General features: G+C 41.6%; 1 pseudogene; it reads left to right on the plus strand.

Annotated features, from left to right (window-relative positions):
* Nucleotides 1-5,475: 5,475 nt before the first annotated feature.
* The window catches only part of LOC147424065 (uncharacterized), a 51,395-nt pseudogene continuing 30,549 nt past the window's right edge, over nucleotides 5,476-26,321 (plus strand).

Genomic DNA, 26,321 nt, shown 5'->3' on the forward strand with positions numbered 1-26,321 from the left:
CTCTCTCTCTCTCTCTCTCTCTCTACCACAGCAGAGATCGTTGCTTTACACCAGAGGCATACTGATCGAATGAGCAACTGAGCTAGGGAGATCCTGACGCCCACGACTGCGGAGGACTACACAACATCGACAGAGGCTGCATCAGAGGATCCAGGTCACTTTGGCTCCACATGCACAACGCCCGGTCATACTACTGACCATGGAGGAGATTGATGAGATCCGCCAGCGACCGATGCTAGATCTCCTATGATCTACCTATCCCAGCTAGCTGTTTTAGCTGTGTCGTCATCACCCAACAGTTTAGGATTCCATAATATTTTATTTTGTCATTTTGTCATCTTGTTACTCTGACTTTGTATTAGATCCACCACATTGTAACTTTCTGGTCTCATAGGTCACTTTGGCCTTTTGAAGACGTTAATATAGCATTTCATTTCATTTCTCTTTCTTTAATTTTAATTTCCTACGCATACACACTCTCTCTCTCTCTCTCTCTCTCTCTCTCTCTCTCTCTCTCTCTCTCTCTCCATCCATGAGTGAGAGAGATGGAGTGTATACACGAGTGTGTGTGTTTGTCTGTGTATGTGTGTGTGTGTGTTATAGAGAGAGGAAGAAAGTGTAGAGACTGGGGAAGGAGAGAGAGAGAGAGAGAGAGAGAGAGAGAGAGAGAGAGAGAGAGAGAGAGTCTTTCTGTACCCTTATACTAACGGCGTGCGGAGGTTTTTGTGGGGTCCAAACATGCTCCACGCGCAATATTAGTAATGGGACTCTCTCTCTTTAAATATGCTAACCTAGAGAGAGAGAGAGAGAGAGAGAGAGAGAGAGAGAGAGAGAGAGAGAGAGACTCCTCTATTTTTATACAGTGAAATGGCTAGAACAAAAGCAACTGCAAGGAAGGCAGGCAAGGGACCAGGATTAACAACTAAGGCAAGTAGCAGATCTGCAACCCCAAAGAAGAGACCTGGAAAACCAAATAAAATTTTGAAAGGTCCAAGGGTGAAGAAGTTACAAAGCTGCATGGGACTTTTCAGAGAAATCAAAAAGGCAGGAGGCCACCAAGCCCAGAGGATCCCTCACCCTACAAGGGTCCCTCACCCTCTACAGTACTTGTCAAGAAAAATACAAGAAAGAGGAGTATAGACTTCTCAGATGATGCAGATGTTCCAGAAAGCAGTCCCTGTGCAACTAAAGGTAAAGCCAAAGAGGATGTGTCTTCTCTGGAAGACCCAGCTGCAACTGATGAGAGGCTGTTCGATTTTGCAGCATCTTGTAGTGCTGGGGACAAATTTGATCTAGTTCATTCTATGTTTAACCCAAAGTTTGACATTGAAGACCTGTTAGCTCAGCAGAGTGAATTCTTGCAGTCCTACAGAGATAAATTTGAAGTGATGGTGCAGGTAGGGAGGGTTGTTCTGCCCACTATGACTGTTGTGCATTGAAACGACTGTGGTGGAAAGGGACAGGGACTGAAGAAGTATAGGGAATTACCACCTGCTTGCCGACATTCAGCCTGCCCTTTGCACCAAAAAGAGTGCAAACTTATTCAAGAATCCTTTGGCTTTATGATTTACCTGAACAGCCTGTTTGGATTCCTCATGCAGAATCCTGATGAGGTGTTAGAGGAGCAGGATGCAACACCAGATAAAGAATGCGAGCAGACAACACATATAGAAGAAGTCGAGGAGGTTGAAGATATAGTCGACCTTGAGGTTGAGGCAATTGAAGTACAAAGAAGTAAGATGCTCTCTGTGAAAACCACAGAAATCAAAATACCTTTGGATGTTAGTAACTTCACTGAGAAGCATGCTCAGATGATGCTGCCTGCTGTTCCTGACTTCAGGATTGGAGACAGGACCTATATCTTTTTACATGATGTGCAAAGCATCTTTTATTTAAGAGAGGACTTCTCCCTAGCTATCATTTCCAGAGTCCAAGAGGAGAGGAGTGGATTTGTTTCAGAGGATAGTAGTGATGATGAGGCAATGGAAACATCCAGCAATCCAATGGAATGCCTCCGAAGATGCTTTGAGAAAGCTGAAAAATACAAGGAGACACTACCTGATGAAGACACCTTCCAAGCAATAAGACAAAGCCTAAGACCATCAACAAGTAACAAAGAAGTGGAGGATTGGTTTAACCATTCAGGTTGGATTTTCACATTGCCACCATGAAGCCCCATATCCGACAGTACCAATTCTAAGCACTGCATGGCTACTTGTCGCTCTGCTGAGTTCTTAATCTTCCAAGCAAACCCGATATATAAGTAGACCAATTTCTCCACAATTCTACAAAGGGAATGCATTGTACAGATGTGGACATTCACAAGTGGTATTTTCAAAACCGGTCGAAAAGCAGGGTCCTCAATGTGACGTGTTGGAGCTTTTCTCCAGCACTTTGTGTCCATGACCTTTGCAGGCTCCATGCACAACAAACACGGCGACTTTGCCATTGCACCCATTCCACAATTATACATGCATTTTAATGTTTTGAGGTCACCTGCAAGATGCCACTGAACTTGAAAGTCTCCCCTTCCATCTAGACGTAGTATCTCTCCCTGGTTAGTCTGTCTATCAATCACCTCCGGAATATTAGTTCGATGGAACACCCAATATAGAATCTCATGATCTTCTTTCTTTACCTGCAACACAAAATAAATGAGACTTAAGTAGATGTGAACATTTGAGCTTACCTGAGAATCTCGCTTACCTCAAACGCACCAAGCCACCATATGTTAGATTCTGATTGAACACTAAAGTACAAAGGATCATCACTGGGACACTTTGAGAGGGCTCTATTCATTAAAGTAATCGTAACACGCTCTAGCTTTTTCTCTTTAACAAGCTCACACTCATCCAGTTTTAACACAAAATGTAATACCTCTTGTGAGTCTTCAAATGTGATGTTGTAAAACTCCACCATTCTCTTCTGTAACATCTACAGATCCATAAAAATATTATTGAACTCATCATATGTCATGTTTGCTCCATGGCCACCGTAAGTTGCTTTAATATGAAAGGGCTGTCCAAGATAATCTCCCTATGCCTCGTTAAGCTGAAGCCTCTCTTTCCAAACACTTGAGGCTGATGGTAAAAGTTTGGATTTTATACCCTTCTTAACAAATACAGATGAGACAGATTGTTGTATAGCCGAATATCCTCTTTTGCTTACACCAAGTGAATCAAGTGTGCCTTGTATCTCTTTTGCAGGCACTGAGTTCTTTGAAATAAAGCGGTCCACTACATTTCGTTGTAGGACCTTAAACTTCTTGTCATGTACTATATCTGCTGCCAGGCTTCTACTTATGAGTGGCTTCAATCTCTTTCCTATATTGGCTTTGGGGTCAATGTTTTCCTTGTCAAGATAGATTGAATCTCTACATGAAGACAATGCATAAGTAAATAACAGAAAATTTGCTTCACTAACACTATTTAGGTACATTAAAAAAATGCATAACAAGAAAAAACAAAAATATTACTTAACTAAGACAATGTAGCCAACCAAGAAGCATCACCTTAATGCTCAGATTCTATTCTTGAGACCTCCGGATGCAACCTCCAATGTTTCAAGATTGCACAATTTCTTCTTTCGGATACGACCACCCAAGATGGTGTCCTTCATTTGACAACTTCGTACCTTTCCTTTCAGTTCTTGTACCTCTGTTTTGTGTTGCAAAATGGTAACCTGATCTGTAGAATGTAAATGTGAAAGGTGAACAATCTCACATTGTTGAGCTTGGAGAATGCCCTTATAAGTTTCAGCTTCTCTTGTAAGAGATTTACAATAACCCAGAAGGCCCTTTTCTCCATCACCAGCAAAGGTCAATAAGCTTGTAGGATTGACAAACGGTGGAGATGCATTAGTCATTGGATTCTTAGGGTAGAGAGAGCCTCTCGTCCAGATATCTATGTGTTTAGCTCCTTGAGCTCTGAGCGTGTCTATGGAAGCGGGAGGTATATGTGTGTTTGTTTTACTACGCTTAATCAATGGTTGGTACTCATTGTCCAAATCAATGTGAAGGTGATATTTGGCTCGTTTCTGGGTAACATTTGTGCCATTTGAGGAGTGCGCCATTAGCCAAATGTGCAGATTTAATGGAAAGTGAATAGCGGCTACGCCTTCGTCCCTCCATGTTAGCCTCATTCCCTCCATGTGGACGAGGTTCATTCAATTCAGCTGAAAAGAAGATTATCCCTCAATAATTACGGACGAATGTTCAAAAGAGTAAAGAACTTACTTAAAGTACACTTTTTGAACTTTTACCATGAAAGACCCACCTCTATTATTCGCCATATTTTCTAAAGAGAGAGAGTGCGAAAAATACATTTTCTTAGAAGGCCCTCCAAATGACCTCCGAAATTTCCTAATGTGTAGTGGTCCAACCACCGCGTCGAATTGCTTGTGAGAGATGTGGTTGTTTTCAAACAACCATCGTCAAGTATCAAATTCTGTATGTTGCTCCCGATACTTGACCATCTCTTTGGTTGGTCGAGAGCTAGAGAGTGACATTTTCCTAAGTTAGCAATAGGGTGAAAGCATGTATAGGTGGCCAGGAAAGTAATGTCAAGGACATTGCTTTTTTGCGCTTAAAAGTGGGTGTGCTTCAAATCTCAAAAATAATATCACTCTCCTAAGGTAAGTCAATTAAGTCTCCTAACGTACCACAATTAATGAGACTAAATGTAATTTACTGTTGAACGTTTGATTATTGTCCACCTCTTCTTTCCCGCTACAACCTGTCTGAGCTTTCTTTCTGCTTTGAGTTTTCTTTGTCTCTGAGATCTATCTTGGAGCTCTATCTAGCTCCTCTCTGTCTCTCTCTCACAGAGCTCTTACTGAGCTTTCTGTATTGCTCAGCCCCGTCTCTCTCTCTCTCTCTCTCTCTCTCTCTCTCTCTCTCTCTCTCTCTCTCTCTCTCTTTCTCTCTCTAAGCATGGCTCCTCTTGTGTCTGATCTCGCGCTCATCTCTCTCTCTCTCAGCACTCTTTCTCCCTCTCTCTCTCTCACGAACTCTATCTCTATAGGTTCCTCTTCTACTGGATGATTCTTGAGGTATGTAAACACTTATTATGCTTTGTTAGTATCTTGCTAATTAGTGCAAGAAGTGCCATGTATTACTTAAAAGTGTAGCGTGTAGTTATGATTTGTATTGTATTTCTTGTAGAGCAATCCTTTGAAAGTACTGCAACAATGGATCACAGTGAAGAACTATCTATCAACTCATCATCATTGAGTAGAGAAGATCAACTTCAGCATAGAAAATTAATGAGGGAATATTGGGCTGCTTAGAAACGAAAGCAACGTAAGGCAACAGTCAAACTTGTGATGGAAAGCAATACGGGGGGGATGGATGAAAGAAAGAAACGAAGGATATGTCAATCTATGGTACAACACTTTGATACATTATCCGTGGGAATGGATGCAAGTGGTAGGAAGGAAATCTTTGATGAACTTCTTCATCATCCTTGCTTCCTTACTATGCAGAGTAAATCCAAAGAGTTGGAAGCAATTATGCTGAGAAACATCCCCAACACTTTTAATCATGTGAAGGTCCCAAGATCTTCAGGCGAGTTTTTTGTGAAAAAATCAGCAATGTTGATGTTGGTGAATGGTGGAAGCAAGGAGCAAAACAGTGACATGAGCATACCACAAGCTGCCAAGCTAATGGGGATCAACAAAAGAAACTAATATTCAGCCAAACATCACTTAATAGTGTCAAGTGAATCCGATGGTTCGTTCCCGGCATCTGCGTGTCATAGCGATGATGCACGGAAAACTCACATCACTCAAACTGTTCAAGACATAGTCTTTCAATTTTGGACGGATGATATGAGGGTGTCCCCCAAAAAGAAAGATGTTTGCAATAAGAGAGTAGCTAGATGTTCATATGTAAAGAATCCAATCCACCTTCTTGAGGAGCCTCAGGTAATTGATATATTTTTTTAGCACTTTTTATTGGTGCTACAACTCATATTCCTGCTACAACATTATGTTTCTATACCACTTTTTATTGGTGCTACAACTCATGAATGCCACAACATTATGTTTCTATAATTCTTTTTATTAGTGCTATAGCTTGTTTTGGTGTTTTGCACCACTTTCTAGTGGTGCTGCTGAGAGGCGGTGATGGGGGCTTTTCACAAGCCAAGCTCCCATACCCCTCTTCTCTCGTCCCCACCCCATGAAAACCCCCTCTTAGGGAGGGAGTGATAAAAGGCATTGGAAAAAGTAAGAAAAAAATAAAGTATGATTATGTAAATATATAAGAAAGGTAAAATAGGCCACCTCATGCCTGCGGGGTAGCCCATCACCACCTTGCCTCCTTTTTCTTCACTGTTGCCCCGCCAGGTGTCCCTTTTCCTCTCTTCCACTCAAAAGGTCAACCCCGTCTCTCTTCCCCTTGTCCTTTCTCCTTTCTCTCTCCCCTCAAGCTACCCCACCTCTCACCAATAATGCATTATAACTCACCAATAATGCACCCTAACTCACATGCAACTTACCCTATCTTCCAAAATAGTATACCCCACCCCCTCTTTCTCTCTCCTATCATATCCCATGACCCAAATACCCCCCTCTCTCTCTAAAGGGCGCCATGTCTCTTGTCTTGTAGCTAAATAACCTCCCCCACACTCACACATACTCAGTTTCACTGAAAAAGGTGCCCACAGACCCATCCCCACCCGGTGGTTAACTGATTTTTCTTGTGTTCACACACATCTGCACACAGATTCACCTCTGAACACACTCCCCTCTCTGCCCTCTTGTAATTACTTTATTATCCATGTCACCTCTCACTTTTTTTCATCAACCCATCTCTCTCTCTTAGTCTCTCTCTCATGAGACTGCTGTTCTGGCACATATACACACAGCCAGACAAGTGGGGCCCACAGTCACATGGCCTATGTAGATAATGATTTCTTCATTTCTAAATTCTAAAATTTCTCCCCCCTTCTCCCCTATATAAAGAGGGGTCACCATCACACTAAAGATACACACCATCACCAAAGAGTACACTATGCACTGTGTGTGCCTAGTGCACACACACACACACCCACACCATCACCATCACTGCAATCACCATGCTCGTCTTGAGCATGACCTCTACACCCTTGGGCTATGGGAGATGAAGGGAAACTAAATGAAGGATGACGGCCATAACCCTCGTGCGAGTCTTCGCCATCAACTCCCACCTATCCGCCATGTGCTCTACCACGCTCTCCCTTCTCATTCCTCTACCCTATGCTCCCCATTTCATCGCCTTATTCTCTAAATAAAGCTTGAGGTTTTGTGAGTATGTTTTCTTGCAATGTTTTGCCCATGTGAGGTGTGCGGAATCGCCACCTAGTCTTGTGTTTGGAGTGAGCTTGTGTATGTGTGAAGGGTGTGCGGATTCGCCATCCTTTTGTGGTGCCTAAGTACTAAGCCGCTATATCCCCTCCCTCACTCTCTCTCTCTCTCTCTCTCTCTCTCTCTCTCTCTCTCTCTCTCTCTCACTTGATCTCATTCCCTTTCCTCTTCATCACTACTCCCAAGCATCCATCTCTCTTGGATGAAAACTTTGTTATGGTGGTGTGTTGTTTGCGTCCTAGCTGCTGAAGCTAGGTGGTGCCCCCTGTTTGCTTTACCATGACACGCTCGAGGCGCGCCATTCGGTCCCCGATGTTTTAGAGGCCGTCGGGGTTCGGGGTTCGCTTTTCCCCCGTCATTTGGTGCCCCCACTAAGGATCTTTTCATGAAAACCCTTCAGTTTACAAGACTGAAACCCCTAAACTATTGTGAATGGATGAATGGATAGAAAGATTTTCTAATTGGACGATAGAAGAAGAAGAGCTCCAAGCACAACTAGACGAACTCCGCATCTCCATCGAAGCTCAAGTGCCAGGCATAATGGTAATCGATTTGCAGTGGGAGAGTCAACCAACACGCCAAACCCAGTGGATATACATATGCCAAGTGCCAAGAAGAAGAAGGAGAAGGTCGAAACCATGTCCGCAACCTACAACCAACCAACAACAAGAAAATGGAAGGAGCTCTGCACAATAGAGAATCAACACTATTCTACTTTGAGAATCGGGTAACTCAAGTCACCGAGGTAATTATCACAGTCAGTTTTCAAGTCACATCTGATGTTGCAGCACAGATAACGAAATCATTGGCTCACACTCTCACTAGAGAAACTAGGGATCTACTGAGTTTGTTTCAGGAAAGAACACCACCCTCTCCCACAAGCTTGGACAGTGACTAAGCACCTCTAAGCTTCACATGAATCAGTACAACCTACCTCAAGACAGATCACACATACCAACACGTGTATGCTCAATCAAGGTAATACTGGATTTGAAGGCTCACTACCAGCACGTCATTGACACCATGCTGGGTGGAGAGCAATTTTTTGAGGTTCTGGCATCAAATCAACCATTTGTCCTACCTTTGGTACAAGGCAATGTACCGTTTGAAGTTTTAGTCTATGTCCTAGTATAAGAGGGTATACACGCCTCCTTGTAAAGAAGAAAAAAACTTTTGCAAGTTAAGCAGTGTGTCTTTCTAGCTCTCTCTCAGTAATCATGGCAAGTGTAGCATTTCCAACATTCAAAGGAAATAAGGGGGAGGATTTGGTAACAGACTTCCTAGATGACTTTGAAGTAGCATGTGTAGTGAGCAACAAAGATACGGATGAATCCCGGGTTAGAATCTTTAAGCATCTCATGAAGCTAGAAGCTAGATCATGGTACAATGCACTTCCACAAGCAACCAGGGATGACTAGGAACCCTTAAAAACCGCTTTTAAGAGGCGCTTTGGGGGAGGTACCACTTCAGAAAAGTTGTGGGACAAGTTGAGAGACTTGAAGCAGGAGGGTCTTTTAGAATATGCCACCTATGAGTCCAAATTTGTGGATTTGTGGGAACGGTGGGTTGAGTCACTGGCAAGGGGGGAAGCCGCACCCGATTTCCTAAAAAAATATCGGTTCACGCATGGCTTATGGCCGCTTCTCAAGGAGAAGGTGAAAGGTAGATTTCCGGCTACGTACGAGTTAGCCGTTGAGATTTTTCGCCTTAAGGACAAGAAGCTGCGAATGAAAGCCAAAGAAACCGAGTCAATAGAAGCAGGAACATCGCGTCGACCAGTAACTACGACAACCACCATACCACCACCACCGGCTCTTGGGGTAAGAGATGACCAACAAGATATGTTGGCCCATATTACTGACCAACTGCAGAATTTGTCTGTCCACTTAATACAGCAAGGGAGGAGTCAAGAAAGAGATCAAGACCCTAGAAGAGCACGACGACAAAACAGGGAGTATCATTGCTACAACTGCGGAGAAGAAGGTCACGGTATGTACTACTGTCCCAAACCACGACAAAACTATAATAGAGGAGGTAGGAGGATCCAATTGTAACCCCCTAGAGAAAGAACACCCCGACCCCGAGCACCACCCCCACCAACACGTAAACATCATAAGGCTAGAAGAGAAAGGAAAAGCCGTAGTAGTGGATCCACCCAGAGCAAAGGAGAGGGACAAGGGTAAGGAGAAGGTAACCTTTTTAGAACCACTTGAAGCCATGACTGTGAAAAGAGCTAGGAGGGAGAAAGCTACACAATCAGATGATGAGAGAAGCATGAGAGGAGAAACTAGCAAGAGGCCATCCAGGCCACGACGGAAATTGGGCATCACCGACTTCCAGCTAGGGGAAAGTTCTAAGCCCTATGATCTAACATTGGATGTGGCAGAGCAAGGAACGAAGATTACATGGCCACAACTTCTACATCTTGCACCAAAAGTAAGGCGACAATGGTCTAAAATGGTAAGTACAAGACGCTCCAAAACAAAGGTAGCCGGAGCAATTTCGCGATGCAACATGGATGACATCCTTCCAATTGTCGACGTAAACATAAAAGGAAAGAGGGTTGGAAAAACCTATATTGATGGAGGTGCACAAATCTGTGTAATGAGCGAAGCTATGATGCTTCGATTAGGGCTCGAGGTTGACAAGCCTTCTCCATGCAAGGCAAAGATGGTAAACAACGCAAAAGTAAAGTGTGTGGGTGTGGTAAGTGCCGTGAAAATCAAAGCTTTCAACACTGAGGTAGAGGTAAATGTTTTTGTAATGCCTACTAAGGGGGAGGGCTATCCACTAATTTTGGGAAGGCCATGGTTGATGGCCATGAAGGCAAAACAGGACTGGGGTACTGGCCTTCTACGCATGATCGGTCCCCGGTGTTTTAGAGGCCGTCGGGGTTCGGGGTTCTCTTTGCCCCCGTCAGCGGAAGTGAAAAAATAGACCCGGTGGCCTCTACACCAAGACTATGCACAATGGCCTCATCATGGGGAATACGCAATAGGGGCACCACCTAGCAAGATATGCGGCTAGGACGCATACATATACACAATGAAACATGCCATGGAAAACAATTTCAAGATCCACACCCAAATGTGGAATGGGGTGGTCAGAGAATAAGGTGAGAGGAGTGGTGAGTGAGTGAGAATGGGCTCGCTACTCGTGCATGTAGTAAGGAAGATAACGAGGTCAGGGATACATGCAAGTATGCTCACTTCTCATACAAAAGGTGGTGAATCCGCACACCTCAAGATGGAAGTAGCAAGATGATAGGAATATGAGAGGGAGAGAGAGTGTGTGTGTATGGTAGCGAATCTGTACACCTTAACATAAGCAGAAAAAAAAATGGCAAGGAACAAGCATATACCATACTCACAATGAGATATATCCAAAGCGACACAAAGTATGGCACCAAGATGGAGTGTGTTGATTGCTTGCAAAAGATGAATACAATAGGTAGCGTATGGTAGGAAAATGAGAAGGGAACAAGATCGTAGCAGGCATAATGGAGAGATGGGACTTGATGGCGAGGAATATCATGAGTGTGTCCACCCTTCTTCTTTTTGAAATTGTGCCTTCAACCCTTAATTACAAGTGGTGTGGAGGTGTGGTGCTCATCTTTTGTGCATGGTGATGGTGTTGTGATTATGTGATTAGGGTTCATGCTACAAGCATGTAGCACAAGAGTGTGTATGGATAGGTGTGTGTGTGTGTGTTTTTTTTTTTTTTTTTAGTGAGCTCTCATGGCCTCCTTATATAGGAAAGGAGGAGAGGATTTAGCAATATTTCTAATTGAAGTGAGTGTCCCACTTTGGTGACTAGGAAAATGGGGTGCATGTGACTGTGGCTCCCATCTTGTCTCCTCATTATTTAAAATACCATAGTCAATAGAGAGAGAAGAAGAGAGAATGTGGGTAGGATGTAGAGGATAGGAAATATTTACAATAGTCTAGCTTTGGCTAGACATAAGCTTATTAGGGAGAAAAGAGAGAGGTAAGAAATTTACAAGAGAGGTTGTCGAAGGTGGATAGTTGTTGATGAGGATGGATCCTCCAAAAATGGTGATAGAATCACTCTAGACTCACTACAAGAGGTTGTGTGCTCTTGTGACGCTGTTAGCGACGGAAATACACTGGGTTTTTATAACCCCCGACGTCGCTAATAGCGTCGCTATATGCGTCGCTATAAGCGTCGCTATAAGCGTCGCTATATAGAGATTCTCATAGCGACGTTTACACAGAAGTCTATAGCGACGCTCCAGAGCCATAAATAACGACGGTTATAGCGACGCCCGAGAGAAATTTTTTTTGGTGACAGGGCATTGAATGCCCTGCCACCCATCAACCATATTGTACTTGATTCACTTTTTAAAAAAAGTGCAAGGGTAGATAATAGACCCAAAATAGTCACCCACAAGACGCATTGTTTGCAAAATTGACAAGCGTAAAATTGACAATTGTACACATCATAGGCAAAATGAATTGATTGGCAAATGTAATAATGACAATTGTACAACATCATAGGCATAAAGAATTGATTGGCAAAATGAGCTGCGGTGACAAATGTAATAATATACATGGTTCAAAAAGACGTATAAAATCCGTCTCATGATACATAAGCTATGAGAAACCCTAAACTAATGCTATCTAGCTACGACTAAACTGACGTCGTCTAGTCAGACGTCTCATCGCGTCCAAGTGGCGTATCTGTCGGATTCTGCAAAAAAAGACAATAAGACAGCTTTCAGTAAGTATAAACATATAACGACATTTATAAAACAATACAAAAAATAGAAAAGAGTAAAACCTAATACTAACCATGCCGTCGTGAGAACTGAGAATGTCCATCAGGGCGTTTAAGCCCTTCCTGCCTGCGTACTCGCGCTCGTACGGTGTGGGATCACGTCCTGTCATCGACCACTGTCAAAACATACAAAGATTTCATTATGTTAGAATTAAAAAACTCATAAACCCTAAACTATCGAACATAAAGAGCAATGCGAAAACACTTACAAAATCGGCCTCAAATGATGCCCATCCACCGCTCCCCAAGTGGTGCGAGCTCCCTGCCTCTACTCGCGCTCTGGCTGCATCCTTTTGTTGCTTCCACTTGTCGGGATTCTCGCGCGCTGCTTTCTTCGCATTCTTCCAATCTTCTTTGGCCAGCCAATCTGGCCTGTTCCACCCATGCTTGATTGCTTTTTGCACTTCGGAACGCTTGTGTTTGCAGTATTCGCGCATTCGAATCTTCATTAGGTCTTCATTGAAGCGCTGATCCTGTGTTGGAACGGGAAACTCATCATGAAGTATGCTGATGACTCTGTCTTTTAAATCACTTGGTACTTCACTCCATTTGTTTAGTATGTAGTGTCTAAACAGCTGAGAGCAAAGACCACGCATGCGCGAGATCACCTTCTTGCCGTCATCATCCATGATAATACCGCCGCTGAAGTCGACGGAGTAAGGCAAGCCCTCTGGCCGGTGACGCGTAAACCTGGGTGTCCCGACAGGGGTCTCTAGCAGCGTGTCGATGGGGGTATGGACGTCAGGTGTCTCCACCGGCGTCTGGGACCCGAAGCGAGGAGTGTCGAGTGGGGTGGCTCCCGGCGGAGTAGGTAGAGGTGTGTAGCTGCTAGGAACAGTCAGCCGCGCAAAACCTGGCGTAGATGGCAATGCTCTGGCTGGTGTGGGGACGGGCAAAGAAGGGGAGGGTAAAGAGCCTCGTCGAACACGAGGCGGTGTGGAGGCATCGGCGGCGGAATCCCCACAACAACCGCCACCGCCACCACTAGAGCGCCGGTGTCTAGACGAGTGTGAAGATCGTCTGCATGCACCCCATATAGAGTAGTAGCATCTTGATGCTCGTCTGGCACCACCGCAGCGGCTTCTGATTGAGCATCTTCTCTGATCTCCTCTATTGATGCCGTTGTGACTGGCACATGGTAGCCTTCATACGTCCTTGCACTACGAGGGGCTACCTCTATGACGTACCACCAATTTGATGTAGACTTTGTAGGATGAAATATTACCTGCCCGAGCCACATAACTTACATGAGAGCTTTCAAGCACATAACTTGTAAAAGGGGGATGTTAACTATTTACATACTTACTTGTTCACAATGCTCGGGTAGTACGAAAGTGTCTCTTAGGTCAGTCCATTTCTTAGTAGAATCCACCTCAAGAAAACCAGACTCTCCTCTACGCATAGTAGCGTTGCGACCCTCCATGATTATCTTGAACCATTGCACGTCGAACAAGTCGACAAAAAATCCTCTGTAATCGATCCTCAAAATCTCTTGTTGCGTGCCGAAGTAAGTGAGTTCCGCCACCACAGGATCTGCATCAGAGGAACGTCGTCGACTAGACTGTTCAAATTTTTCCATGATTCCACAATCTTGAGTAAAACGCTTTTTGTCGATCCGTTCCACCCTAAAATGTCGACCTTTACACCATGCTGCTGTGTATGACTTATACTACAACGAACAAAGATTATGAGTGGCCGTTCAAACGTTTAGAAATAAAGTCACTAGCTAGTCGTACATTGCAAACTTACCTTAGTCGCGGAACCCCGAGAGTACTCCCACTCTTCCTCAGTCAATTCGTCACCGCATTGTTGTGCGCTTTTCAATTGGTTGTGCATCCTCATATTGTGAAATCCACTTTTGCATCACTGGATTGTGAAGCATGCAAAATCTGTTGATTTTAGCCTCTAGATCTTCCTTCATCTTCTTCTCAACACCGAGATTGCACATGACAATCCCAGATATGCGCTCATCATCTATGGTTCGCCATAGCGTGTCCCGGGCTTTATCAAATCCGTCTAGCCACTCTCCAATGTACACTAGGGACTCTGATACCAACCAACCTTCTGCCATGCTACCCTCCGGACGTGCCTTTTGACGCACATATCCCTTAAGCGTTTTCATGAAACGTTCTAAGCAGAACATCCATCTGGAATGAACTGTGCCAGCTATTTCCACCTCATCAACTATGTGAACAAGAAGATGCACCTGAATGGTTAGCATGGTAGTAGGAAAATGTTTCTCAAACATGCACACAAGCTCCGCAGCATTTAGTTTGGCGAATGGTATGGAGTCTACGTTGATCTCCTTTTGTGAGATCCATTGCACCAGCTTTGCAAGTTTGTAGATTGTGTTACGGATGTCGAGAGACAAACATCCCTCAATGGCAACCGGTAAAATAAACTGTAAAGTATGTGCAACAATGATATTAAAGTCCACATTTTATGCAATGATATTAACACTAGGTTGGTAACCTAACAGGACATAAGAGTGTCCTTTCAGGGTTTTGAAAAAAACCTCCAAAACCATAGTAGATCCACTCATTTTGTAAAATCCTTTCATGAGGTTATAGTTCAAGGCCTACTACACATGGAAAAAATAAGAAACTTGTAAAATTTCTCGTCTTTTGGTCACACTAAGCCTCCAAAGTTGATGGACCATTACATTTTTATCAAAACAATCATTTCTTATGTTTTGTTGCATAAAAATAAGATTAGGGATTTTTGTAGGACTTGAGATAAATTCCCTAGTTAACTTCAATGGGTTGGTGATCAGAACATATGAGTGCTTCTCACTCACTATTTTTTGTTTTGCCAAAAGAAATAGGTACAAAAAAGTTGAATTTTTACCAATCTGCAAACCTATCATCAAAGTTTCTATAGCCACGCTCAATACAAATAATATGCATGTTTTCTTAGTTCCCTGTTGTCCTTTAGGTTCATAAGGATGCATGGAGCATGTCAAAAGAATAATACATCTCTTACCAAGGGGAATCTTGGGGACAAAGATGAAGTGCTAAATACAACAAACATGAAAAACTGGGTTCAACATTATGAGTTGTAGAATCCCATTGAAACTATTCAATATCTAGCCAAATTTGATTCTTATGACTAGATATGGTTACTACCTACAAAATGCATATAGTTGTCACAAGAAACTAGAAATATTGAAAAAGCTATACTTGATATACTAGAATGTTCCATTTTCTTCTATAATTGAAAAAAACAACCATCGTTGTGTACTATGCAAAATAGGGTATTAGGTGCCCCAAAACTCAGGGAATATTAGCTTTATGTTACAATATGTGACATAGAAAATCAAAACTGCATTTGGATATCATGAAAGCCACCAAAAAAATCATAGAAGAGCTAAAATTGGCTAAAAACCAGGATTTGACAATTTTTGTAATTTGGTCATAACTTACAACTTTAACATTTATTTATCCCCAGAAGCATCAATACATGTTGAGGACTACTAAAGATAGTTCTCTAGAATTATAGACCTCACAAACATGAATTCTAGAGTGATATAGTTGCAAAAATTTGAAAAAAGCCAAAAACAAGACCCGTTTTTTCACACAGTTTAGGTTGTGAAATGTTGTGCAAGGACAAGGTTAAAGATGGAATTGATATTCCAAAAAAATGTCAAGTTTTTTCAGCTCATGAGACAACTTTCTAGATAGATAGAACCTCAAAATCCATTTTGAAACTCTTGATATAATTCAAGGAAAATGGTCACTTAACAAGACATAAAAGTGTCCCAGGACATAAAAGTGTCCCATTACCAACCTAGTGTTAAAGTCCACTATGAACGTACCTGACACATTTTATGCCAATAGTGTGACTTCAAACCGGTAAGCTTTCCTTCTTTAGTAAAACACGTTCGGAGCGAGTGCATTACGCCAGTGGGGGTCCGCAAAGATCGAATGGTCTCTTTTACTTTGCGTTCTTGGGCTCCTGTGAAAATCCATGGTGCTTTAGGGAGTTTTATCGATCCATCAGACGCTGTTTGCGGCCAATATTGCTCCATACGATCCACATTTCTAAGGTCAACTCTGGCTCCCAAAGTATCTTTCTTGCCGGTCAGATGGTCCCATAGTAGATTACCCACATTCTTGAATATGTGCATTGGATCGAGCAAGTGATTGATCATGAGTCGGGGCCAGTATGGTAACTCGTACCATAGAGATAGTCTCTTCATCCCTGGAGGCAATCCGTCATCGCACATCTCCTTCTGCTCTAACCATGCTTGTGCAGACATCCTTGGTGGCTCTCTTCCCAAAAAGCCGTCGTGTAAAACATGATTCTCTAGAAGATACGCTTGATGACCTTCGTAGATTTGCTTCTTCAGTGAGGGCGCCCTACGTGCATTCAGTCTAGGTCCACATGTGACACATGCTCTGTATCCGCTTGTTTGAAGCCCTGCATGTATACACATGATAATAGATCAACTATGGGAAAAAAAAAGATTTACAGTGTTTGAGTGAGGAGTGTCAATAGATCACCTGAGCATTCTGTTAACCCGGGATAGTCATGCATGGTCCACATTAGAATGCCTCTGATCAAAGCATTCCGTCGTCCTGTGTGTCGGCTCATATCCACCACCTCTATGCCAATCCACAATTGTTGTAGCTCTTCCAATAGTGGACGAAGATACACATCCATATTCTCCACTTTATATCGCCCTGGCACAATCAAGCTTAGCCATAGGTGCCCCTTCTTTGTAGTCAACCACGGGGGAATGTTGTAGTTGACGATTACAACGGGCCATACACTGTAAGATGTTGATCTTTGACCAAATGGATTTACGCCATCCATAGCCAGGCCTAAGCGCAAATTTCGAGCTTCCCTGGAAAAATCCGACCATGTTCCATCTATATGTTTCCAGGCTGCGCAATCTGCAGGAATTCGTAGCACACCATCCGAAGATTTATTCTCCTCATGCCATGATGCTAGGGCGGCCATGGACTTACATTCGAAGAAATGCTTGATGCGAGGAAGCAGAGGAAAATGTCGCAAAACCTTTTGTGGAATTTTTGTCCCATGGAGATCTACTCGATATCTTTCGGAATCACATTTCCGACACTTCTCCATGTCTATGTATTCCCCTCTGAAAAGAATGAAGTCATTAGGACAAGCGTGGATAGAATTGTAATCCATCCCCAAGTTTCGCAAAATCTTTCTTTCTTCATATCAGGAATCTGGCATCACATTGTCAGCTGGTAGTATGTGCTCTTTAAGCAATCTACACAACATAAAAATACGATTCAGTCGTGTAAAAATCTATCAGATCATTATACATTTAGAGTTTTATTAAAGTAAACTAATTGTAATAGATCACCTGAAAAGCGCTGTGACGCTAGTGTCACTCCATCCAAACTTTGCCTGCATGTTGAGAAGAACCAGGAGTGCTTTCAATCTAGACATACGTGCTCCATTATACAATGGCGTATCGGCTTCACTTTTCATATCATCATAGATAAGCCTTTCTGAATCCATGATCGTCTCGATCATTTCATCAATCTCGGGCGCAAACATTGCCTCGTTGGGAATGTGCTCTGCATGATCATCCCCCGAGCTGTCAGAGGCTACATCTTGTGGCCTCACATATGCTGCTTGACCAAAGCGCCTGCGAACACGTCTATTGGGTTGCAAGATTGCTGCTTGTTGGCCAGCGTCAGAGTCCGACGAGTTATAATTGGCAACAACTCGATCTATAATAGATGGATCGAACTCGCCAAATTCGCGAACGTGCTGCAAAGAAACACGTCTTGTCCGTCGCACAGCATGCTTGCATTGATTACAAGGACATAAGACCCTCGTTGAGAGATAGGTGTTTCGGTTGGACGGTCCCACATCCTCGTCACTACTCATAATGAGGATAAAAATCTTATAACGTGGACAACAAATTTAATATTCTATTGGCATTCTTCGTCTTATCTCTCTCTCTCTCTCTCTCTCTCTCTCTCTACCTCACATTCTCTAGTCATGTCCAATCCCCGCACACCTCGGTCTAGAGGTGCACGGAGATCAGAACCACTGGGTTATAATCTCGTCTTTATTGGTTAATACGTATATTTGTGGGTAAAAGAAATCTACAGACCCACGTCTACATGATACTGCATGTAGTGGACAAAACCCCTTTGCCTCTTCTCTAGCTGTAGCACTTCACAGCATCTTAACATCTTTTCACAGTAGATCTTTTCACTGTTCGTCTAACTCTAAACCCTAAACCGTAAGTAATTCTTGCGTGGACTCGATCTAACGTAAATTAGAGTAAATCTAAATAAACTTAAATCTAACTAAAAATAAACCTAAATCTAATTTAACGTAAGTCTACATCTAACCTAATCTTTAACGTCTTTTGGGATAGTTTCCTACGATGTTAAAACTCTCTTCTTCTTCTTGTGTGTGTGTGTGTGTGGGTAAACCTAAATAAACCTAAGTCTAATCTAATATAACATAAATCTAAATCTAACGTAAATTATGTTATATTAAAAACAAAGAACTAAACTAATAGGGATTATAAGAACCTTAAAACTGATTTAACACATAATTTTTCACATAACTCGGCAAGAGTTGGCATTCTCATCACTAAAGATGTGAGAGTTAACTTCCGGCGGTGACGCCGCCTCATCTCCATCCACATCTGACGACAGCAATTGGCCCTTTGGACCGTTCTTGCTCTTGTTACTAACTTTGAAGTTGTTGTTGAATGACTAGAGGTTGTCTAGATGGTCATTGTCGGGGATGTAGTGACTCTTGCTGCCCTGAAGATCCACCTTCTTCCCTATCTTCTGAAGACATTTCACCAGTACTTTTGGATCGACGGAGCCCACCATGAGTGAAGGCAGCAATACCCTATATTCCATTGAGGGCTTTCTTCACCCGCTTCATGCAGGCATCGCAGTCTATGGAGACCTAAATCTAATCTAATATAACGTAAATCTAAATCCAGCATAAATAAACGTAAATCTAACTAAAAATAAACCTAAATCTAATCTAATTTAACTTAAATAAACCTAAATCTAATTTAACGTAAGTCTACATCTAACCTAATCTTTAACGTCTTTTAGGATAGTTTCCTACGACGTTATAACTCTCTTCTTCTTGTGTGTGTGCGCGTGTGTGGATGTGTGTGCCAATAAAAAGAGATAAATGGTATAACCTTTCTATCACCCATGCCAAGTATGATAGATTGGTTATGCCATTTCCCTCTTGAATAATAGGTCTTGAGTTCAACTCCTCGTCGGCTAGATCTTTAGGTCTTTTAATTTTAATTAGTTTCCTACGACGTTAAATTAGTTTCTCTCTCTTTCTCTCTCAATGTGTGCGCATTTTTTTGTTTATGCATGTTTTCTCTCTCTTTTCCTCTCTCAATGTGTGCGTTTTTTGTTTATGCATGTTCTCTCTCTCTTTTCCTCTCTCAATGTGTGCGTTTTTTGTTTATGCATGCTCTCTCTCTCTCTCTTTTCCTCTCTCAATGTGTGTGTGCATTCTTTGTTTATGTATGTGTGTGTGCGTTTTTGTTTATGTTTGTACTCTCTCTCTCTCTCTCTCTCTCTCTCTCTCTCTCTCAAAAACACTATGTGTGTGTGTGTGTGTGTGAGAGAGAGAGAGAGAGAGAGAGGGAGAGAGAAAGAGGGGAAGGGAACATGAGAGTGAGGAGAGGGAAGGATCATACCTGGCTCTCCTTCCTCTCCTCGTGTGTGTGTGTGTGTGTGTGTGTGTGTGTGTGTGTGTGTGGAGAAGAAAGAGAGAGAGAGAGAGAGAGAGGGAGAGCGTTACCTGCTCCTTGCTTGAGGGCGCCGAAAAAGTCAGATCTGAGATCTGAGTTTTTGGGCGCTCTCTGTTAATTTTTTTAGCCTAGCCAGCGTCGCTATGAGCGTCGCAAATTTACTTGTAAATTTGCGACGCTCATAGCGACGCCGGGATTTTTTTTTTTTGAGCGTCGCTGTGTGAGTGTCGCTAATATGAATAGCCTGTTGTAGTGACTTACCAAGACCTCATTAAAAGAGCCTTGTCTCTTGTAATCATGCTTGAAGACTTGTAGAACCATAGACATTCTAGAGGGAAGAAAATTGGGGATGGCCTGTGTCACCATTACACGAGATAACTGGGGTCCACTACAAAAATCATAGCTCCGCGTTCATAACTCCAAAAGTTCTGAAAAAACTTAAGCTAAAAGTTGAGATCACGAGCTACATCTTTCATGTTGAACGCTTCTTCAGATTTGGGGTTCTTATCTACTTAAAAAATTAAGCCAAATAATGTATTATTTGTGGTTGCAAAGGTCTTTTGGTGGTCCCCTTTGAGTGGACTTCCCTCTTGCCTTCAAGTGTAAGCTTCTTCATGTGTATGAAAACATGACCTAGAGTTTTGAAAATATTGGCAATCATCTAGATGGAGGTATTATTGAAATTTGAAAATGAAAACTAGTGAATAAAATATTTGGTAGGGTGGAATAATATATATACATGAAAAATATATTAGAAAATACTAAAATATATAATGTAATCTAAAATATATATATATTTAATATTTAAGGTCAAAAGAGAGATCAACAAAGAAAGCTTACTTATTTATGCTACATTGTGATTGATTAGCATAAGTCTTATTTATTTAATAAAGGCTAAAACTTTTGTGAAAAAGGGAAGAAAAATCAAAAGTAACTTATGTAATAGGAAAGATTTTGGTAAAAGGGCAAAGATATATGGGGGGGTTCCCATGCATGGAAAAGCTTGCCTAAAGCAGCAGATTTTAATGTTTAAGGAACAGGTTTTACTAGAAATGCACCAACGCTGCACCGTAAACCCTACAAAGTGGTGTTCACCCACTAACAAGTCTTGTTTACCCAATTCTAACAGACGTGTTTTACAAACTCGTAGGGGTGTTACAGGTGCAAACGTTTTTTGTGGTGCAACTCACTTTTTCCAAGTGATGTAGCAGCTTTTAGTCATAGTGCAACAGTTATAGTAGTGCCATAGACTTTTTATTGCTGCTGCACAATTGGTGCCCACCACCTTATGATGGTAACCAAAACCATATTAGTGGAGTTTGAACACATTTTTTTTATAAACACTTACAAGTGCTGTCACACCGCAATGAAGCGGTGCACACAACACTTACACGTATAAAAACCACTTTCACGTGGTGTCTGACCGCATTCAAGTGGTGAGAAGCCACTTTCATGTGCTAAGCCACTACGTCAGTCCATCACTCCATGCAAGTAGTAACTAAAACCTTGTCACTGCAATCAAGCGGAAAGTTCCCGCTTTCAAGTGGCCAGACACCGTATTCAAGTGTCCAGAAAATGTGTTAAAGTGGTGATTGCCCACTTTGAACTAGTTTCTCACCACTCTCAAGTGGTCATCAAGTGGTGAGACACCACTTTCATGTGCAAAGTCACTACGTTAGTCATCACTCCATGCAAGTGGTGAGGCACTACTCTCAAGTGGTGAGACACCACTTTCAAGTGGCCAAACACCGCATTCCAATGACCAGAATCCGCGTTCAAGTGGTGAATGCCCACTTTGAACTAGTTGCTCACCATTCTCAAGTGGTCATCAAGTGGTGAGATACCACTTTCAAGTGGTAGCTAAAAGCATGTCATCACTGCAATCAAGCGTCAAGCTCCCGCTTTCAAGTGGCCAGACACCGCATTCAAGTGACCAGAATCAGCGTTCAAGTGGTGATTGCCCACAGCAATCCATCTTGGCACAGATGATCATTGAAGGACTTGATCAGCATGATTGATGTATGGGGTTTACCAAACATATTTATTACATTCACAGAGCTGATGAAGTGACCGCCACAAAATGGAATGATGTCCACACAATTGAGAAGATAGCTCCAATAATCAACTCCAAGTTCTCGTGGAAAGATTGCCCAATTGAATGTGAACTTCTCTTACACAATCAGTTAAAATAGTTCATAATCACTACATCTTATAGGGAAGTCAAATCCTCCACCAAATTCATCACCACCTTGTGTGGTGTGAGATCCAAAACAGGGGATCTCTCCATGCCCATGTCATTCTATGGGTGGATGAGAACGACATCGAGCAAACAATATCATATATTTTTTCTCATATTCCTATTGCACTTTCCAATGAAATGCATGCAAGGACACTTCACGAGCTTGTTCTCAAGAAGAAAATGCACATGTGTTGTGATGCATGTCATGTGCACAATAACAATGGCAAGTGAAAATATGGATTTCCATATGATAGACAACCAAACCCTCGTCTGCTCTAGATCCTCATTCCTTGAAGTGGATGTACTATTGGCCAACTTAAGAAGATTGAAATGTGGTTCCTTACCATGCAACCGTTCTTCTCCTCTTGGGTGCTTGTATGAATATCCAACACATCACAAAATATCACTCATATTATCTGCTCAAGTACACAATGAAGACTAAGAAACTGGCACTTCATCGAACGAATCATAACCAAACTTTGATCAATGGGACATGGTACCATAAATCACTTCCCCTTAACACTTGTATATGCTATGACTGGACACAAGGCACACAGTGCAACAATTTCCATCAAAGTTCTTCTTATCTTTAGAGATGCGCTTGCACGAGGCCTTGCCTATGTCATGTTGTCACGAATCACAGACCGTCAAAATCACAAAATTCTCAACCTACCAACTCCTTATATATTCCGCCCTATTCCACTTGACATTGTGCATGTAAATCATTAGAAACATTTAAGCAACCAGTTGAATATGTATTCAAATAGTTCTTGAAATTTCTCCATGACTTTGTTTTGTAGCATCTGTGCAATATTTACTCTGTAAATAATTTGATGTCTCGAGAGTTCTTTCTTTATGTTGACTTTTTGGAATCAACATTAGCCTACACTTGACTCTCCACTCTATCCTACTTTGATTTTTCTCTATTGTTATGACCACATTCTCAAATCTTTCACACCATTCTACTATTGATTTCTCACTACAAAGTCTAATCATGTCACAATTGCAGGCAACATAGACATCCAACAAAACAAAACAAGAAACTCGAAGGTATAATAATCTAGAAAACATAACACATGATGTTTCCTCAATGTAAAGCGTATATATTGATAATATTTGGATATCCTTGCAAAGATATTTAAACTTTTCAAGTAAAACATTGCCTCGAGGAAACAACCCCAGGTCCAACTACAAGAGTATCTAATGGAGAAGCAAATGCAGCTGCTTAACTTAACAGGTTGTCGCCCAGACACCTACATTAAGGGTTTTGCAAAGATATAGAGATTTGATTGTTCAAAGATAGATCTGTGTAACACCACGAAGAAAACAAAATCATGGGCATCAAAAGAGCAACAAGCTAATTCTACGTATATCAATATGATTGTAATTTTTTTTTCCCTATCACTGCTTTGCTACCTACATCAAATAGCTAAAAGAATATTTTTTTATTCTTTTCACTATTCTTTTTTTAAGGTTTGATTAAAGAGATCATCAATAGACTAAATATAGAAATTGACATGCTCAAGGATCTCATGACTGTCAAGAACGGTAATTGCTTGCTTCAAATAAAGACACCAATAAAGCCCGACGTTCTCAAGATGCTGCATTATGGCTATGATGTCGCCCTTGAGGGCCTATTAGATACAATCATAACAATGATGCACGTGAGATCCTAACAAACTTAAATAAACAATGCAATGGTGAGCCATCATCAATCACAGAGAAAAAGCTCACATGGTAGCATGGCAAGGATGTTTATAGAGCACAATTCACAAGTTTTAATCCGTACGCCTTCATCAACATTGACAGCTAGCCAATAGGTCATATCACCTTTAGAAAATTTTCATCAAATATCTCACTCAAATAAATACTGCTATATTCTTGAGTTTCAACATTCAATCTTACACTACCCCTGTTTTTTTAATTGTGTAGAACAGGAAAAAAAGAGTTAGATTCTGCAGCTCGAACAAGACAATCCAGCTAGCAAAAGATAGCGGATATCGGATACAGTGCCTACTCCATCACATGCAGCCAAATAGATGCAAGTACATAGGTGTCACAAATAACTACAAAAGAAGAAAGGCGGAAAACACTCGACATCCACCGTCAAAGATACGAGGTGACGTTCTACGCTACCAACCATTTGATGAAAACTTTTTTTGAAATACTTTTTGTTTGTAGGAATTCACATGTAGTATGTATATTAGAAAAAACATGAATTAGTGGACATAGTAGCACAAATTCGCTTGGATATAATGTTCTATGTGCTCATCTCCCTCACTACAAGAAATACATGTTCTTGAAACAAACAAGAAAGATTTAAGTTTTGTTTGCAGTTGCCGCACATGCCTCATTGAAATTTGTTTTGCTAACACAACATACTTTTTATTTTCTCAATTATTGTCACCATAATCTATTTGCAAATTTCACATCAAGTAAGATTGATTCATCGTTAAAATACATGGAACTTTCTTTAAACCAACAACATCTTCATTTGTAATATTAATCTCTCTTTTCTTTAAACTCAACTAACTTTCTTAAAAATCATCCCTCTATTCTCTCTTACTTGATGCACTTAACTTTGTGTCCTCCCATAAACATAATAATTTTTTAAAATGTATATGCCATTTAAAATCATATTTGTCATTCATTGCTATAATATTGTATAGCAAGGCCCACCAAGCAAGACTCTTCGTCTATTTTAGAATCAACCAAGATACCATCTAGGGAAAGTACATGAAAAAAAACTAAGGCATGTCTTTTCTAATCAAATAGCAACCACCACAAGCCTCACATGCGTGTTTGACATGAAAATTGTGCACGATTGGATTTCTGGAGTGCTCTCTTTGTTGATAGCCACCATTTTGGAATCAATCTTTTGAGGTCAATTGTAGGAGGTCCTTGCACAACAGGGTGTAGCAACGTTGGTTATAGATGGATAATGCAAGAGGTACACATGAGCTAGGTGTAGCAAGATAGGGTATAGAAGAGCATAGGACCACTTTGGCCTGGAAAAAGAGTGCAGGTGGCGAGGTGTGTTGGAGTAGCTAGAGAATTAACAACATCAATTGTGAGGACAATGATGTCTGGTGTGCTCTTAGGCAAAGGAAGGCAACGAAAGGAGGCTATGGAGAGAGAGGAGAGGAGATATATGAGACAATAAATTCTTAGGTGGCATAAGGGGGAGAATGAATCGTGGGAGAAAAAAAGCTTATTTTGAAGAAGAGCGATAAGAGCCAGGTCCCCCTTTATATTTGCAATATTAGAAACATCAAGTGGGAAAAAAAACTAGTCCCACTGAACGTGAATTATAGACTATGAAAAGGGAAGAATTTCCATTGGATAGCTTGGCCTAGAACTTTGTAATACAAGAGAAAAAGTGAATGTTAGTTGCATTACGGATTTCAAGGAGCATGCTCCCTTAATATACTAAATTCACATATTAGTTGCATGACACCTATTCACTAATATTTTTTAGGAGATTGGGTGCCTTTATCATATGAATTCACCAGTCTAGATGCTTCTCCAGCCATGCCATTCGCCACTTAGGTTGTTGTTCTTGTGGTTCAGCTTCTAGCATTTCTTGCTCAATGGTGGCTTTTCTTCGAATACAATATTTGATCAAGGGAAGAGGGAGAGAGAGGGTATACGAGTCCTCATTGATGGTCTTGGTTTGAGGAGCTACATATTGACAAAATGGAGAAGTCCAATTTCCCATTCCATTGCTTTTTTCTAGTGCTCTTCATCTGTTCCTGCAACTCTTTCTTTCATCTCAGATAGGGCATCTTCTATTAGGCAATGTTCCCTTTCAACTATTTTTTTAGGCTCATTGCTCTCTTCTATCCTCTGAGCTGTACTGATCTCGGGGATTTCTTGTGTAGCCTAATGCTTCCCTTTGTCTTGACCCTCACTTGACTGAATGAGTAGTTTCAAAAGATGACTTTGGTTGTTGGTCAGTTGTGGTCCTTGCCGAGCATCCTTCTCTCTTTGCGCTTCATCTTGTTCGCCCTAGTCATCGTCTCTGTGATCGCATGTGTTAGTGAAATTTGATTGCCTACAATGAGCTTACAATCAATCTTAGCCTGTAATGAAGCTACTAAGGCCTTCAAATATTTATTTTCCTTCTTGAGAGCTGCATTTTTTGCTTGGAGTCCCTCCTCTTGAGCTAAGGCTGCCACAATGGCATCTTGCCACATTCTTTCTTGC

Source organism: Adiantum capillus-veneris, chromosome 26 (genome assembly GCF_014529385.1).
Source record: "Adiantum capillus-veneris isolate H3 chromosome 26, ASM1452938v2, whole genome shotgun sequence".
NCBI classification, from domain to species: Eukaryota; Viridiplantae; Streptophyta; class Polypodiopsida; order Polypodiales; family Pteridaceae; genus Adiantum; species Adiantum capillus-veneris.